Source organism: Pongo pygmaeus, chromosome 1 (genome assembly GCF_028885625.2).
Source record: "Pongo pygmaeus isolate AG05252 chromosome 1, NHGRI_mPonPyg2-v2.0_pri, whole genome shotgun sequence".
Classification (NCBI taxonomy): domain Eukaryota; kingdom Metazoa; phylum Chordata; class Mammalia; order Primates; family Hominidae; genus Pongo; species Pongo pygmaeus.
Window position 1 is genome coordinate 169,777,988 of NC_072373.2, and position 14,111 is coordinate 169,792,098.

Below are 14,111 nucleotides of genomic sequence, written 5' to 3' on the forward strand. Positions count from 1 at the left end.
GCCTACTGTGTACGAGGAAATGGATTAGGAAGTACAGGGGACAAATAAAATAAGCTAACCTTTAGAAACTTACAGTACCATTATGGACTGAATTATGTCCCCCCCAAATTTGTGTGTTGATCTCTAACCCCTGATGTGACTGTATTTGGAGATACGGTGTGTAAGGGGTAATTGAGGTTAAAATTAGGTCATTAATATGGGGCCTTAGTCTGATAGGACTGGTGTCCTTACAAGAAAAAGAAGAGCTCTCAGGGATTCCTCTCCCTCTGTGTGCACACAGCGCAAAGGCCACATAAGGACAGTAAGAAGGCAGTCATCTGCAAGCCAGGAAGAAAGGTCTCACCAGATACCAACCCTGCCAGCAAGTTGATCTTGGACTTCCAGCCTCCAAAACTGTGAGAAGTAAATTTCTATTGTCTAAGCCACTCTGCTACAGTATTTTGTTATACCAGCCCAAGCAGCATAATACAAATCTATTTAGTGGAAATTATAAAGCAGTGCGTATTATGATTATTGTATTTTACTATTATTAACACCTATAGCTAATTCTTCCAACCAATAAGCTGCCTGTGGAATGTTAAGGGTGTTTTGGTAGTACAAATTTTCTGTTTCACACTCTGACTCTAAGAAGTTTGCTGAAACACACAGTGGAATTCAGGAAATTCAACAGCTTTAAATGAAACGCTCCCTTGAGGCATGTCAGCAGGAAGGAGATAAGGATTTAAAAAAAAAAAAAAAAAAAAGCTTTCTACTCAGGGAGATATTTTGCCTTTGTGAAATGTGTTTATTCCAACTACTCTCTATTCTATATTTTACCTTCATTTTGGAAGCCTATTGACATTAAATAATAGGTTTCTTTCAATATGGATGAAAATGATTCTGAGATGAAAAATTATTCCTTCGTTGGAAAAGAAAATTATTTTTCTTTTCACGTAGTAGACAAATGCTATTCTTCAAATGTCCCTGCCAGTTAAATTCCTGCTCATCCTTCTAGATCCATTTAAACGTCACCTCCTCCATGAAGCCTCTTCTGACACCACCTCTTTCAGGTCAGCATTAATTAAACCGTCCTCTCTCTGTGTCTGGCATGTGTCATGATCTGATTTGGGTTGGACACATTTGCTAGATTGTGAGATCTCCAAAGTCAAGAGCAGTACCTTTAGTCCATTCCTGCTTCTCCCATAGCCAATGGGGTGCCCATGCTTAGAAGAACTTCAATCAATAAATCAATGAGCTGGAAGGAGTCTCACCTATTCCTATTAATACACACACACACAAACACAGAATATTTCTGTTTGGAAGTCCTATCTTTTGGTGTTATCTAAGTTTACTATACGACAAAAGAGTAAAGCAGTTAAGAGGGTAGCATTTGAAAGTAAACATTGACAGCACTGCTCCAGTCTGATGGGCCTGGTATCCAGTTTTCCTCCCTGTCCCTCTTCCTGAGCATGATGACTTTCTTTTCTTTCCTGGTTTTGACTAATAGTACCTTTTAGAGCGCTGCTGTCTGATGTTTCTGACTTTAGTTTATCAGGGTTTTTGACCTCAGTCATGTGCATTGTGTGCTAAAGAAGTGTTTTTCAAAGTGTGGTTCTTGGACCAGCAGCATCAGTATCAACTAGGAACATATTTGAAATGCAAATTGTACAGCCCCACTCCAGAACTACTGAATTAGAAACTCGCGTGGTGGTGGGAGAGCCATGTCATACCCAGCAATTTGTGTATTTTTAAAATTTATTTATTTTTATCAATATATAATAGTTGTACTTTTTTTTGGGTGCATGTGATATTTTGATACCTGTATACAGTGTGTAGTGATCAAATAAGGGTAATTGGAATATTGTTCACTCCAAACATGTAACTTTTCTTTGTGTTGGAAACGTTACAAATGTTCTCTTCAAGCTCTTTTCAAATATGCAATAAATTATTAACTAAATCATTCCTACTGTACTGGGAGCTTATTTCTTCTATTTAATCTGCATTTTACAGCCTTCTGAGTGATTCTTAAGATGTTAAAATTTGAGAGTCACTACTGTAGAAAGTTCACCTAATCTCTGCATCCTCAGCTCTCAGCTGATGTGGCTATAATTTTTATTCTGTAAGGTGATTTTTTAGGACTTAATAAGATCTAAAGCCCAGTAAGTTCAAACAGAATGTGCTAAATAAACAGAGTTAACTTGGAACCTTATACTCCTCTGTTAAAGCTGTGGGTCTGAGTAACCACACTTTTCCTTCACAGGGCCTTCTACTCACATGGGCTTCCGTGCACCTGCTTCAGGAGACAGCAACACTTGCGCCCGCACTGCGGCAGGCTCCCATCACCTGGTGGATATGCCGTGCTGAGTCTCATCACACCTTAGTGAAGGAACACATGGACCCATATGTTAGCGGATGTGTTTACATCATTTTATACAGAAAGGGGAAGTATGTTTCACAATAAATGTTTGCATACTTTGGAGCACATTTTTTTTTTCTTTCAGACAGAAAGAGACAAAAAGAGAGGGAGAAACTTTGGCTGAAGCCATTGATTCTTTATTCCCTTGCAATGTTTTTATCACCCAGCCTTGAAAATAGTCTGTGTGTCAGCTGGGCAGGGTCTGTGCTGAGGCTTGGGTCCCCGGGGGCAAAAAAAGTGTAGTGACTTCTAGTTGAAAGAGTCAGGAAGGGAAGAGTCAATAGTTCAGCGGTAAGTATTCTGAATCCAGGCAGGGAAACCAAAATTCAGGGATACCTGAAGCCCTCAAGCTAAGGGCCAGGAGCTAGGAGCTGGAAGGATACAGGAGCTATGTCATAAATAATTTAGGAGGTGGCTGGATGATTGCCAGAGTGTCCACAGCATGCTTTACTTGGCTTTTATGGATACAATGTGCATAGGTTGCTTTTAGGAACAATAAAGAAATGTTTATTAAACTAATTATGATTCAATAATATTGACAATAATGACAATGTTGATAGTATGCAATATAATAGACTGGTGTGCTTTTATTTCTCCCTTTTTCTGTGCACATCTGTTTTACTCTGTGACATTCTTCCATTTAGACTCAGAAATAAGAAACCGGTATTGCTGCAAAGGTAGGCTGTCACTGGAGGAAATGAAGATTAAAGATTAAAAAATCAAAATATCATTTTTATAGTTTAAAAAAACAGCTTAAGTGTAACAGAGAAATACTTGGAGGAGGTTAGAGGATGAGACAAGGAAAAATTTGCTCCAAACCTCCTCCCGCATAATCACCTCTAATAAACAAATATCCTAGATAAATATAATTTTCCAAGCTAGGGAAATAAAAGAGCAGTTGGAGAATATAATGTACACAAGTTAATCACCAAATAAGGCCTGCCCTATTCCTCTTTCTCCTCCAGCCATTATAAGGAACAGGAAACATAGAATTCTCTGGTAAATATGGAATCTAGGAGTAGAAGAAACCCATGCTTATATCTTGCCCATAACTCAGAGAGAAAGCAGATTCACAGATGGTGCCCACACCCCAAAGTCACGGGGATTGTAGAGTGCAGAATTATTCTCCAAGTTCTGTCCTGGTTCTTTCAATATATTTTCAGGAATCAATCCTGTACTATTAGACTCCTTTAAAAATAAAAGAAGTGAAATTTAAGTGTTAAGTCCAAGACTGCCCAGCAAGTACATGGGGGAGATAGCAAAAAAAATTCAAGGAAAGGAAAAGAAGGAAATGGGGCAAAGAAGTCCCTAGAAGTCTTCAGAGTTCTGCCTTGAGGCCAACTATGTGAATGTAGATGAAACCTACTTAATCCTTCCTCACCTATAAAATATGAATAATCATTTTGCCTACTTTACAAGGTTCTTGAGATAATAAGCCAAATGGAGTATAACATATAGTATTTATCCTGCTCAAGGTCCTCTAAGGTCCTTAGATCTGTGGTTTGATGTCTTTTGTTATATTTTGCAAAATTCTTGGATGCTATTCTTTCAAACCTTTTTCTTTCTGCCTCTCTCTCTCTCCTCCTTTTTGGGCTCCAGTTACACATATGTCAGACCATTTAATATCGTCACGTAGCTTTTGCGTACTCTGTTCTATTTTTCTGTTCATTTCCTTTATTTATTTATATGTTTTCACTTAAAAATATTTTCCTTTCCATTTGGGTAATTTCTAAATTTCTAATTGTCTTATCTTCAAATTCACTGATTATTTTATTGGCTGTGTAAAATTTAATGATGAGCCTGACAAAGGAATTCTTCATCTCAGATAAAGTCCTTTTATATTTCTCCCATTGTTATTTGTCTGCTAAAATTTCTCACTAGTGCTCATATGTTTTCTGCCTTTTCCACTAAATTCTTTAACATATCAACCATAATTATTTTAAAGCCCAATATTTTGGTTATTTCTTATTTTTATATTGTTAAGTTGTTTCTAGTGACAATGGGTCAATTTCACTTGCATTTTGTGTCTTTGTAATTTTATCTTAAATGTCAGCTATCTCATCCAGAACAGTAGAAACTTGAGTAAATACTATTTACTCCTGGAAATGAATGCACATTTTATCCTTTAGGCAAATAATGTGGAGGTTTGAGAAAATCTGGTTAGGAGTTGAATGGGGCTTAGGTTTCTTTGCTATGATTACTTCAATGCACTGTAGGCTTTCATCTAACATGCCTTGAGCTTAGGGTGAGAGTTGTGGTGCTGAAGTGTTTTTCTCAGTGTACTTACTTTAATCTCACATTTAGGGTTTCCCTACGCTGTGTGCCATGTGTTCGTTCTGTACGCCTTTTCACCTCCCTCAATGGTATATTGCCATTGCTTGCTACTTGGTGCATGTTAGGCTGATGGTGGTGTTTTTTTTGTTTGTTTTTTTTTTTTTGCTAGTCTAGTCTTAGGTCGATGCTGTATATCTGGGCCTCCTTTTCTTTTCTTCCAAGAAAACTGCATACTTCAGAAAGGTGTTGCTCCTCACTCTGAGTACTAAACTAAAGATAAAATGGAACAGAGACAGAGCTGACCCATGACAGGTATGTAATGTGAGTGAGAAATATATCTTTGATGTTGCAAGCCAATACAATTTTAGTGTCTTATATTACTACATAATAGCTTACCTAAGGTAACTGATATAATTCTACAACACTATTTTTTTCCATTTGGTTGATTAAAAATATTTGTATACAATAAAAGAGTTTTACAGTTCATAGAGATGCTACATTTTGTTACCTGAGTTTTCTAATTACTTGAAGAACAGACCTCGAATGGAGTCTCTTCTGTTTAAGTTGAGTAAGCAAGGGAGTGAAGTAGGGTCACAACTGGGCTGGATTTCAAATGAAAAGTTTTGGGTTTCATTTTTTGTTTCATTTCCTCCATTTGTAAAATGAAGGAGATTGGATGAAGTTTAGTAATTTTCAACTTGTGGTCTTCTAGGGAAACCATATGTTCAAATAGGACTGGACATTAATTGTGGCCCAAAAAACTAATAATGTCTTTCACATAGTGTTATGGGTTGAACCGAGTTCCATAGTGCTGTACCTTTAGATTCAGACGTTGAGATACTATTTCCCAGTTAGACTCACAAGGTAACCTTATTTGGGGATATAATCTTTACAGAGGAGTTAAAGTGAGGTCATTACAGTGGGCCCTAATCCAGTATGACTGATGTTCTTCTAATCCAATATGACTGGTGTCCTTAAAATCAAGTATTACTGATATCCTTATAAAATATGGAAGCTTGGACACAGAGATGGACACACAGGAAAGACAATGTGAAGACACACAGGGAGATGATGGCCATGCCACTGGAGCAATATACCTACAAGTTGAGGAATACCAAGGAATGCCTGCAAGCAACAGAAACTAGAAGAGAGAAGGAATGATTGCATGGTCCTGCTGACAATTTTTTTTTTTTTTGCACTTCTGGCACCCAGAACTGTGAGATAATACATTTCTGTTGTTTTAAACCACCTATGTTTTTGTACTTTGTTGCCTAGGAAACCAATTCAGAGTTTTGTACTGGAAAGTGAGGTGCTGCTGTAACAAGTACCTGAGAATGTGGGAGTGGCTTTGGAATTGAGAATTGGGTAATGAGTAGAGGTTTGAAGAATTTTGAAGACTTTATTGCTTTGAAGAGATTATTTGTGAAAATATGAATGTTAAAAGTGCTTCTGGTGAAAACTCACATGGAAATGAGGAACATGTTATTGGAAACTGGAAGGTGATTCTTGTTAGAAAGCCACATAAACTTGCTGAATTTTGTTTTGTTGGGTGGAAATACTGTGGACATTAATATAAAAAAGTACATAAAAGTGTTATAGTTACTTTTTGTTCCTAAACAACTGGTGAATCTGATAGTCATGGGTGCAGTCCTGTATCCCTTTCACTGTGAGGTGGGTCCTTTGTCAGATGCTATGCTGTCTGATACTCCATGCTTGTGAATCAGACGTCCCCTGTGTCCCCAGATTGTGGTACTGGCTAAAGCTCTGTAAGCAGGAAAACCAACCCATAAAGTAGCTTGCCATCTAGGATGGAAGAGACTCAGTATGGCCAACTTGCTATGAAATGGCTGGATGTGTTGGACATTCAGACTCAACAGAAGTTTAACCAGCCTTGGTAAGAGAACATCCATGCTGTTTGGCCTGTGCGTGGATTTCTACTTTTCTGCCTCTGTGGCTTTTCCATTTATGTGTTCATCACACCAGTTTTGGGGTGGCTAATGATGAAGCTGGCTTATGTCAATTTGCTGAGTCATTGTGTCTACTTTGTTCTTCAGTGTCTTTCCCATGGTAGGTGCTTTCTCGTGTACATTCATGTGTAAAACAAAACTTTTGTTACTTCTTGTTCTCTCACTTCCCTATGGCTCTCTGTCCATCTACATGCCCCTATTCCAGATCGCCATGTCTCTAATCTTGCAGGCTTTTACATCCAGGTGTCTACAATCTGGCCAGGTAATTAACTAATAACTGCTGCCCGAGAAACTCTGAATATTGTCACTCCAGGCTACTTTTCCTTCCACATATTATGGATGAAGAGGTTCACTGCCCATAGCTTAGTGATGATCTTCTCTTTATGGTGTCTTTTGAGTCCACTCCTGGATTTGACTGTTATGTAGCTACACATTTCCCCAGTAAATTTTTGGGCATCAAATCCCATTTTGTGGTCTGCTTCTCTGAGGCTCTAAAAGGAAAACCAGGTGACATCTAGAGTGGTCTGAGAAGACAGAGATTTGGGGACTGGCTCACTCATTAACTGGCTGGCAATGAGGACGCCATCCTGAGTGGAATGTGGGGGACAGATAGTTCCTGGCACAAGACATCCGTCTTCAATAGAGAATTAAATGCCGTAAGTGTTGATGATTTCACCATTATGGACCTAGGAAGAAACCCTAGTCAAAGGGAATCCTCAGGTCACAGTAGGTCTGGTTTCTGGTGTTTCAATATTGTCACCACAAGTCACAGGGACTCCATCATGCCCCAGGTTACTAAGGAGCCCAGCTTTGAGACTTCTCTTCTACCGGTCAGCCCTGGCCTACAGAGGAGTGATGTTGGTACCCCTCTCACTAATGAATTATTGATGGCCTTGGAAAGTGGTAGCAGATTCAGCTGTAGTGCAAGCAACTCTGCTGCTTTTGCAGACCCTGTGTTACTGGGAGTATTAGTGGTGGAAAAAGATGTTGTATGGAATTTATTATGGTAAGCCCCATTGACAGAATCACAGTACAGTCCCCTGTGGTTCTGGAGCAGGGCTATGCCATCTGCAATGGAGAATGATATGTCTTTTGAAAAAGAGTTCCTTGTGTGTTACTGGGCCCTAGCAGAGACATAAGGCTTGTCTATGAGGCACCAAAAGAACATGCTTCTGGAACTACCCATTATGGGCTTAATTATGTCAGAGCCACCAATTTTTAAAGTTAAATTAGGCCAGAGGCAGCCTACTGTAAATTTAGAATTATACACGTGGATTTGATCTAAAGTGTGTGCATGATAAAGGGAAAGTGAACAGGGGCCTTCAGATCACTACATGGATTTGAAAGCTGTAGGAGGAGAAAGGAAAGGAAGGAGGATAAATGGGAAGAGCCTCACACCACAGTACAATTCTGAGAAAATGTTGGCTAGGCTGATGGGAAGTCCCCAAACAAAGATTGCCTGTTAGAGGCATGTCTCATGTTAAGTGGTAATGACCTGGCTCTAGTATCCATGCTGCACTCAGTCATTGGCTGGGAGCAACTTGGCAAAAGATTGGCTTCACTATGAACACTTTGCTGGATCCAGAGTGCTTTGTCTGGATGCTGCCAGTCAGCCATGTTTCTCAGAGAAAGTCTTTTTGAACAGGAATCTGAGTGGCACACCTCTATATCACCACATTTACTAAGCTGTAGAGCCAGATTTTCTCTTTTTTCTCTTTATCAAAGTTATCCTGCACCCTCCCTCTGTAGTGTCCTAACATATTATGTTCTCCTGCCTGGAAAACTCTTTCCCTTGTGCCTTTTACCCAACTGAATCTTCAGATTGTAGCTCAAATATCACTTCTCCAGGGAAACTTTCTTTGAATCTCCAAAAAGATTAGATTCTTTACTGCATGATTTCATAACTCTCTATATTTTTTATCCATGATGCTTATCAAAGCTAATTACACATTAGTAAAATGATGGTATTTATAACCTTACTAGTTTTGAGCTCTGTGATATCATAGTCTTCTCTGTCCTGTATTCCCAACACCTGTCACAATGCTTGCCATATAGAATGCATTCAATGAGTGTTTGTTGAATGAATAAATGACTCACTTTATTAATTTCAACCAGCTTTTAAAATAACTGAGAAACTCTTAGCGCGTTAGGCTCATAAATATGGACATGAAATATCATCATCCTATATATAGGTGAAAGTACAGAACATTCAAGGAATTGATGCCAGGAAATTATAGTTTATTAAATATTATTTTTTAGCTCTTTTTTCTGAACATCGTGTCTAACAATCAGAAAAATATTGATCTTTGGAGAATTTTGCATATTTGGCTTCCTGGTCTTCAAGAAATTATAAACAGACATTTAATTAAATCAAATCCTAATAGTAAAAATAATGATATTATTATAATTTAATTACTCTTCACTATGTGATATATATTATAGTAAGTCTTCTATACGTGTTATTTGACTACTTATTCTCAACATTATATGCTAGGTGAGGATGTTAGCACTTAAATGGGGTTATATATTTGTTCAAGGTCTCAGACATTGCATCTTATGCATTTAGGTTTATAGATACATCACATCCATCTAACACCAGTGACCATGGCTTTGTTCACAATCTGCTTATATTTTGAATTTCTTGCCAAAATACCACATATTTTTATTTCTTTCTGGGAGGCTATCTAAAGAATAAGAACTTTGGAATCTTATCTAATTTCAGCCTTGACTTAGGTTCACCTCATCTGGTCAAATCTTCCTTATGAGCACCAGACAGCACCAACCACCACCCTTTCTCTCCCAACACCCTTTCTCTCACCAATTTCTGAATAATATTGAATTTCTCCATCTGGATATCTTATTTACTCCTCAATCATAATATGTCCAAGGCTAAACTCAGCACTTGAATGATTAAATCACTCCTTTCCCTTGGTTCTCTTTTTCAATGAATAGCATCACCACTTTCCCAAGCATTCGGGTTTGAAATTTCAGAGCTACTCACTCCTTCTTCACAAAAATACATATTGTGAGTTCCTTTGAGATGGGGATCTTGTTCTATTACCTCTATTCTTTTAGTATGCTGCACAACATCTTGCATGGAATAGTTGCTCAAGAAGTAATTGTAGAATGTTTCCTTATCCCTGGTCTCAGGCATCCATTGGAGATAAAACAGTGTTAAATGCAACAGAGTTTTCCAGTGAGGACTAAATTCTGTAAACTACAGTGCTTTTAAACTTGATCAATAGTTGTTTCAGTGAATTCTTTGAAAATATTATGAAAAGTTTGTTTGTGTGGGTATATACGGTCATTTTTGTAGGAAAGGGCACATGCTTCAGGAGTCAAAGAATCAGCTAAGAATTTTGCATCATGAAGATCATCAATGAATGGCCTCTTCCCAAGTAGTTTCAGTGAGTGCGAGAGGCAGAATAAGATTTCAGAATGTAAAATGAATGAGAAATAATAAAGTAGGGACACAAAGAAGATAAGCTTTAAAGAGAAGAAAAACAATACAGGTGGATACAAGATTAAAAGGAGATTTTATTTCCAGGCTGGAGAAATTTGGACTGGAGAGGGAATATAAAAGCTATAATCATTGAACATGTACTATATTTTGATTGCTGAATCATGTACTTTACACAAAGTAGGTATTATTGATTACTGACTGAGTCAGATCTGGAAGATAATAGAGTTAGGAGAGAGGGATATGAAAACAATGAAAGAATTGGCCTTGTATAGCATGAGAGGCACCTAATTTTCTTAAACTTGAAAGGAGGAAAATATGGGTCCAGAAGTAAATGAGGGGATGAAGAGGCTACAGCTGGTTCATGCTGTAACCTCCATTTTTCTTTATCAAGTAAAAGGCAAAGCAGTCTGACAAAAATGAGATGGTGCAGTTGGGCATTCACATCGATGAAAGTGGGGAAGATTTTGAAAAATTACTGAGAGGCTTTTCTTACTCATTTAATAAATATTTGTAAAACACCTATCATGTAGGTACTAAGAAAACATAGCCCCCATTCTCTAGGAACTTGACACGTTTAATAAATTATAAGTTCCCAAAGGGTATGGAGCATGTTATAACTATTTGCATATATCCCCAATAGTTCATAGCCTTGTGTTTCCAGCACAGTAGGTAAACATTAGAGTTTAAATTCAACTGAATTAAATCCACAAAAACTCTTTATTTTGAGTAAAGCCTGAGGCTCTTGGGGTCACAGATTATTTTTGTGGACATCCACTACAATCAAACAACAGAGGTCTGCCAGTTGGGAATACATCTTGCAATTATTAGTAACTGAAAAATGCATTTAGAACAGTGATTCTGAACCTCAGCACGACTGACGTTTTGGATTAGGCAATTCTTTGTTTGGGGAGCTGTTGTGTGCATTGTAGGATTTTTAGCAGTATCTTTGGCTTCTGCTGACTATCTGCCAGTAGCACTTCTCCCCTCAAAAAACCCCTACCCAGTTGTGACAAAAATATCTCCAGACATTAACGAATGTCCCCTGGGGGGCAAAATAGCTCCAGATTGAGCAGCTTTGATCTAGAATTTTGATGATTAATTTATATAAAAATAGCTTTGTGTAACAAATATTTAAATTCAGAAAATGTGATTATTAGGTAGTGATTAGCAAAGCTGGGATGCTCTTTCTTTATCAACTGACTGGTGTTTGAACAATTCCTACTTCTCCAGCTGGGGGAAGTCAGAGGACCTTCAAGTAATGTTTGTTCTCTCCTCTTAGCAGCTCTGAATGGGAGGTTACCCATATTTCTCTGATCTTTGTCTTCCTTCCTTTAGGATTAGATGCAGTGGGTTGTCCTCCCTGTTGCTGATACTTTTAGTGACTGCAGATGTGTTCATATAACATTGCACAATGTAGTGCAGTAAAATAAATGTGGGACTTAGAACCAAAGGTCTTGGGTATCAAACCAGCTTGGTTATATACCTCTGAGCAAATCAATTATTTTGTTTTATCATTATTATACAGATGTCTTGATACTGATAAATGAAGGATAGAGCTTTATATAAGTACAGAGGAATACTAATTTCTTCCCCCATACTTACATTTAAGATGATCCCTTTTTTGGAGGTAATGGATCAGGGGGACAACTTGAAGAGAGAACTATAAATATTTGACAATGTTCTTACACTTTAGGAAGACAGGAAGCCAAAATGTTGCCAAAATTTTAACTGTTAATGAATGCAATAGTGATGGAGTAATGATGTCATACATTGAAATCATAGGAAATCATTTTTTTAAAAAAATTTAGATACAATTTAAATGCCAAAAAACTCACTGTAAAAATCAGTGGTTGTTAGTTTAGTCACAGAGCTGTGAATCTGTTTAGACTATTTTCATTATCCTCAAAATAAATCTCATACTTATTAGAAGTCATTTCCCATACCCTCCTTCCTTTATCCCTTGGCAACCAATAATCTATTTCTGTCTCTATGGATTAGTATATTCTGGAAATTTAGTATAAGTGGAATAATATAACTTGTGTCTACCTTCTTTTACTTAGCATGATTTTTTCAAGGTTCATGCACATTATACCATGTATCAGTATATCATTCCTTTTCATGGCTGAATATTATCTTAGTGTATGAATATACCACATTTTGTTTATCTACTCATCAGTCGGTGAACATTTGGTTTGTTTCCACCTTTTGGCTATTCTGAATAATAATGTTATGAATTTGTGTGGACATATGCTTTCATTTCTTCTAGGTGTATATCTAGAAGTGTAATTGCTGGGTCATATGGTTACTATATGTTTAACATTTTGGGGAACTGCCAAACTATTTTCCAAAGTGGCACAAAGGAGACTATAGGAAAAAATGTAGTTGAAAGGTAAGTTGATTTTATTAATGTTGAATTTGGAGTGTTTACAAGACATAAAGAAGGGTATTTTCAGAAGATTGATAGCTATATGGGTCTTATGCTTAGGGGAATAGTATGAGTTTGAGAAACAGGTCTTGGCATCGTCAACATGTACAATTAAAGATGTGAGAAACCAACAGCTCACCCAAAGAAAGTAGACATTACCACAAGGAAGACTTATATATCTAAGGTCAATTCAGATAGCATGCATACACTGTGTGATGGAGGGCAGGAAAGGTGGAGATTAATTAGGACTTGGCAGGCAATTGATCAGAAATTTTTTTTCATAGCAAGAAGATTTGCTTCGTGGGAGGATTTCACTGGGCAGAGCTGGACATACAGAGAGCAGAGAAGGACATTCCCACATAGAATCTTAAATCTTGAATGCTGGGGAAGAGCCTGCTAAGCAGAAAAGTGTGGGAAAGGCTTCCAAACATGGGAAATGGCATATATACAGGCATAGTTGTTCAAAATGTCTTCATTTGAACTTCAGGATAATTAAACAATTAGCATCAATTTGTTTGTCAGTCTGTGCCAGCATTTTATTAGGTGCTGCCCACAAATTATCTCATTTAAACCTTACAACAGTCTTCATTCTAGAGATGAGGAAACAGACACAAAGATGTTAACTGTCTATCAAAGATGACATAGCTAGAAAGTGGTAAAGCCTTGATAAAACCCAGGGAGTTTGAGACTAGAGCCTGACCTGACATGTGAAGCAACTCATCAAAATAATTTTAAGTATTAAAGACCATTAGTCAGCACCAGTGGTGTGCTCCTGGTAGCTGATAAGGCGCTCCCAATCTTGGTACCACTTGGTGATCTAGTGGCTTACTTGATATGTTCTTCATTGTTCTTTTTCTTTCCTTTTCTTTTCTTTTTCTGAGATGGAGTCTTGTTCTGTCACACATGCTAGAGTCCAGTGGTATGACCTCGGCTCACTGCAACCTCTGCCTCCCGGGTTCAAATGATTCTCCTGCCTCAACCTCCCTGGCAGCTGAGACTACAGGCTTGCACCACCACTCCTGGCTAATTTTTTTATTTTTATTTTTTTAGTAGAGATGGGGTTTCACCATGTTGGCCAGGCTGGTCTCGAACTCCTGACCTCAAATGATCTGCCCGCCTCGGCCTTCCAAAGTGCTGGGATTACAGGAGTGAGCCACCATGCCCAGCCTGTTCTTAAGTCTCCTAGAACAGAGATTCTGAAACACAAAATTCATCTGGTAAGTGCTTAAAAATACAGATACTTGGACTTTTCTATAGATTTACTCATGCATAATTTTCAACATGAGGCCCAAGATTTATGACTCTGAGTACCACTGAGGTGATTATGACATACCCTTGCTGCTGGACTTGGACTAGGTAGGTCATAAAGCAGTTACTGTCTTGAGTCTTCAGATGCTCAAACTGGAACACAGTACTTCTTAACTTTCCAAATTTAATTCCAAGTTCAGTTTAGAAAAAAATCCTAAAGAAAAGGTGGCTATACTATACATTCTGGACCTAATTTATCCTAGTTTTATTCTCCCCATATTTATTGGACACTATTCAGGTAACTTTTATATGCTAGCTGCTCTCATTAAAATGGACTTA

At 37.8% G+C, this 14,111-nt stretch overlaps 1 long non-coding RNA gene across 1 annotated transcript in view; it reads left to right on the forward strand.

The window, feature by feature from the left end:
• Positions 1-14,111, forward strand: part of LOC129016060 (uncharacterized) — a 104,988-nt gene that overhangs the window by 79,296 nt on the left and 11,581 nt on the right. The window contains exons 5-7 of the long non-coding RNA XR_008494712.1: positions 281-395; positions 2,240-2,424; positions 13,406-13,741. This is a non-coding gene — a long non-coding RNA (uncharacterized LOC129016060). The remainder of the gene's footprint in view (positions 1-280; positions 396-2,239; positions 2,425-13,405; positions 13,742-14,111) is intronic.